At 41.8% G+C, this 4,951-nt stretch overlaps 1 long non-coding RNA gene across 1 annotated transcript in view; it reads right to left on the bottom strand.

Annotated features, from left to right (window-relative positions):
- The window catches only part of LOC116685981 (uncharacterized), a 16,669-nt gene extending 13,212 nt beyond the window's left edge, over positions 1–3,457 (bottom strand). The window contains exon 1 of the long non-coding RNA XR_004331101.1: positions 3,446–3,457. This is a non-coding gene — a long non-coding RNA (uncharacterized LOC116685981). The remainder of the gene's footprint in view (positions 1–3,445) is intronic.
- Positions 3,458–4,951: the final 1,494 nt, after the last annotated feature.

Raw genomic sequence — 4,951 nt, 5'->3', positions numbered from 1 at the left:
GAGGAGCAGTTCACCATAGTCCTCAGAAATCCACCAGAGTTTAAAACGCCAACCCAAATAAAGAGGAAGTAAACAGACATCCGGCCAAAACGAGGTTAATCCAGCAAAATCTCCGGCAGCACCAGAGCAATCCAGGAACATCATGGATATAGACTAGGCATATCTTATCTTTCATGCTGTTGCTGCATCAGTATGAGCTCAACCTTAAAGCCTTTAGAAAACAATAAGTGTACCCAAAAAGGAGCTGTGAAACGAATATCATTGACTGTAGCACCTTGGCACTAAAAGCAATTACTGCTTAAATTCTCCTTGCTGTAACCCCTGACATATTAAGAAGAAAGCAAAGCTCAGCTTTCTGCATTAATATGCAGAGAAGTTCTCCCAGTCACGATGACACTAGAATATGAATATATGCCAGTAAAATAAATAGTTTGAAAGGAAATTTGCTGTTTTTATATGTAATTTGTACATTCATAAATGTTTAATTTAGAAAGAAATTCAAATATGGACAATAAGGTTTAATTGAGGTGAGCAAGCACCAAAGGACAGTTGGAGTGAAACTTGAGAGACTCTTCAGTCATTTAAAACACACTGCTGACTTACTCCCCTTAACCTCTGTTAATGGGACAGTAATTTCCCAAATTGCCACAAATGACTACCCTGGAAAGCTAGAGTTCTCGTGAGAGCACAATTTCAATTTGCTCAGCGAGTTTCTCTGGCATAGAGTAATGCTCCTTATTAACTATACCCTTGTAGCCGAGCTGCACCAATCACATCGGTGTATCTGATAGACGGGCCAGAGGCGAGCTGAACAGATGCCGACCGCTGGTAGCTAAGCGTATGGGGCTCTGGATACGTCACCCTGAGTGTTGTGATTGGTCCTAGTGTTATCCAATTGCGTGCAGTGAGATTTCAAATGCACGCTTGGTGCCGCTCCTCACGATGGGCGACTTTCATTACTCGATGCCAGACCCTTAATCTTTTGGATTTGGGTGGTGTTTATATTGTTGTAAGGCAGTTGTTAAGGGAATTAGAAACGGCTGGTAAAGTTGCAAATGTGTTTTAAATGAAGTCTGTGATTGAAGGGCAATAGGCCTTGTGGGTCGTATACGTGTGTTTTTATAATGGTTCTAACAACGGCAGACATGTTAGTTGATTTATTTCTTTTTCCATTCTTAAACAGTCTCCTCTGGCCACTGCTAATCTAAGGTACCAATCATCATCGTGGAGGGCTTTGAGCGGAAGGTCAGCCGATTTCAGCGCACGTGGCTGCGCCTGCTACGGAGCCTAAGCAGCATTACTTTGAAGTCCTGCTCTACCAGTTGACACCAAGGTCTCCTCAGCAGGGGTAGAGGTCAGAACAGGAAGGAAGTGGCACGCCCAGGATGCAGTGGAACAAGCGGAAGCCTTACTGCTGGCCGTAAGATAAACCCGGCTTAGAACTTTGGAAGGTGGAGCCACACCAGTTTAAGTTCTTGGTCCAGTCTATGATGTCCACCCCAGCCAAGCTGTTCACCTGGGGCCTGGTGGACTCACCTGCTTGCCAACTCTGCCAGAAAAGGGGACAATTAGAGCATATCCTCAGCTGCTGCTCAAAGACCTTGGGAGATGGGCGTATTATACTTTGCATTTGTAATTGTCTTTTTTATAGTGTTTTTATAGTGAATGCTGTAGTTAAACTCTGGATTTCAGTTGCCACCCTACCACTCCAAATGTTAGGCTGGAAATGAGTAGACACTACTGCTGTAAAGCCAACCAGTTGGGAGCAGCCATCACAAACAATAGCAAATAGACAAGATTACTGACATATTGAAAACAGCAAAGCGAAGCATTGAGAACTTTGTAAGTGTACAGACAGTTTATTAAAAAGAACGCTGTGTAACCAGTAACATAGCTCAAGCACGGTGTTCAACTAGTTATGATTGTTTTCCCAAGATGGTGCCTGCCTGTATACTGAACGGTACTGTCTTTATAAACCTAAAAAAAACTATTTTTAATATTCTAAAGTCTGTACATTTACAAGTTCTCAATGCTTCGGTGTACATGCAGGGTAGTGATGGTCAAATGAAGCTTCGCAAACCACTGTCTTTATTTTCTGAGCTCACAAGATGATGCTCTCTGTTCAACAAAGGGTTGAAAACACACTGAATTGTCATTACTTTAACCTTTTTTCTTTGAACAGAGAGCGCCATCTAGTGAGCTCAGAAAATAAAGACAGTGATTCGCGAAGCTTCATTTGACCATCACCAATGTAAGGACCCTCATTATGAGGCCGTGGAAGTGTGGTGCTATTTGGAGCCTTGTTAGTGGTATAGAAAAATACTGATTTCTTGCTTTCACATATCCCAACGACTAGACTAAGCTAATTGGGGCTTTTCACTAAAACTGGTCCCATTCAATTAGCAGGAAAACAAGACTCGACTCGGTACCCATGTGTTATCAACTCGTAGGTTAATTTTGTGCCGGAGTTTTCCTTTAATACTGGACCAATTTTAAAGATTTTTCAAGGTTGGAAAAAAAACAAAGTGACCCTTTTCATTTTAATTTTACTATTTGGCAAGTGAGATAATTGATTTACTAGCCCGACATGGCATTTTACTTGCCCCAGGCAATCATGGTTGAACCCTGGTAATATGATACAGCACTACTACTGTTACTACAGTCTATCCCTGACTCATGTTGTTTCTTTGGGGTTAACTACTTGTTTTTCTTTGGCACACTCACTCCTGGCATCCTTCTTCTGAACATTTGCCAGATCCATTGATTTTCAATCTTAAATTTAAGTATTGTAGTTCCTGGGTTTGCTTTCAACAGCACGCTCTCAGTCATAACAGTTTAAATCGACCATCACTGTCAATTCCAGCAGCAAAGAAAAAAAAAAAAAAGAATTGAGAGAAAGATTTCTTGTTTGTGATGAGCCACAAGCCAGATGGCTGCGGTCCTGATAAAAGGTTGTAAATGTCATTGGAGAGGATAGGAAACAAGCAAATTAACAACAAACACACAGAAGACAATCTGATGACTTGGGCTCCTGAAATACTAATGAGACACAACAGAGATGACTTGTCTATTATTTGGAAAACATGACACACCATATTGAAGAGATTACTTTCTTTTTTTTGTGCGTGGGGGACATTTTGGCAGCTCTGGTTTTTGTGTGTGTGTTTTGGAGGAAGGCAACCCCACGTCACGCTGCGGTGGCCAATCATTAAACCGGCGATCAGACATGTCAGTTATTTTTGAGGTGGTGTGAGGGTCCAGTACTGTCATCAGGAAACATCACTGCCTCTATCGCTGCAACAAGAAAGTTTTAAAACCCCAAACACAAGCACTGAACTGCCTGGGAGTTTGCTGTCTCTTTTCTTTCTTACGCTAAGAAACGTCAAGATTTATAAATTAACTGATGTAAACAGTAACAGTGAAATATAAAGTCTTCCTGTGCTACATTCGGGGGTTAAAGAACATAACAGAACATCACACAAATTGGCCGTTTCAGTGACACTACAACCACTGCACAACCCTGCGGTTTAAATATTTCATATAACGCAACAATTTGCGGAGGCACGAAAGCAGCAAATTTTGTGTTCTATGCATGATTTGTGCCGCCGCCACGAATTTGCGTCTTAATTGTGTTTTTTGCATTGACTTTGTGTATGATTGCACCGCCTAATTTGAGAGAAAACGCCTCGGTGTGACTGCACCACGAGTCCTTTATCTTTTCACGAGTCTTCATAATGATGGGATTCCTTCGAGACATACACAAGAACACATCAACACAGGGAAGCCCAGTGCTTCCTCAGCTGTGTGACATTTGGTGCAGTGCTCACATATTTCAGTTAGAACCTGTGTGTATTTCACCTCGGAGCACACAGAGCAATCTTTCTGAGGAAATTCAACTAATTATTTTGTGTCTCGGCAAGAGAAATCAATTGCAGTTCAAACAATAATTTATTTAAACAAATCTTGTCTGCAAGCTATAACCCTGGTAATGGAGTGGAGTACAATTGCAGTTGGGAGTAGCAGATCGTCAATGCTGCAGAGCTGGTTTCAGGGCTGTTTGTCAAGCAGAGTAGGTTACGAAACAGTATAAAGTGTTAACCTGATAAGGTACAAATAGTACGCTATGTACAGTATGTCTACCAAGTACCCATGACAATTATTGGCTTCTAGCTGCCGTATGAGAAATGTATCACCATTCAAAATCTTTTATACCAGATGCAACAAAACAATAGTGTTCAGCAACAATGCTCTGTAAGCATATCAGGATTTTGTCAAAGAAAACCCTCACAGGATTACACTTTTCTGTGGAACTAGACACGCATAAGTGCATCACATCAGCAGGAAAACACAACAACTAAAGAAATGAAAACTGATACTGTACTGAAGCATGGATATACACACACATGCTCCAGCCAATGAGGCATGGTATCAGTCCAACCACAAGTCCCAGGTCATTTGGACTCTGTCTATAGACTGGGACAAAACACATGACTATTGCCAATAGGGCAGAGTGTTTTGTCTCGCTCTGATTGTTAAAGTGTGTGTGTGTGTGTGTGTGTGTGTGTGTGTGTGTGTCTCAATGCGTCTCAGGGGTTAGGATGTGCTTGTCAATTCTTACAGCAGCATCTGGCTGCTCTACAGTAACTCCCACCCAACACACACACACACACACACACACACACAAATACAGAAAGAAGTGTGAGAAAAAAAGAATAGAAAGAGAGGGGTTTGTAAGATAAAGCTGACAGCTGTCTGGTACACACGCTGCTCTAACCCATCCCAAAGGAAAGTGCAATTTACACACCGTTTCCTAACCCTCCCGAAGGGAAAGCATCATTTTCCACGGCATAATAAACAGCAGAGTGGAGGAGAGATGGCAATAACACTTATTGAATAGAAATCCCATCGCTGCAGAATGAACTCAGGTCTCAATCACTCTCTCTCTCACACA

The sequence above is a fragment of the Etheostoma spectabile genome, unplaced genomic scaffold (genome assembly GCF_008692095.1).
Source record: "Etheostoma spectabile isolate EspeVRDwgs_2016 unplaced genomic scaffold, UIUC_Espe_1.0 scaffold280, whole genome shotgun sequence".
Taxonomy (NCBI): Eukaryota; Metazoa; Chordata; class Actinopteri; order Perciformes; family Percidae; genus Etheostoma; species Etheostoma spectabile.
The sequence above is the reverse complement of the archived record's forward strand: the minus strand, read 5'-3'. Positions and strand labels throughout refer to the sequence as shown.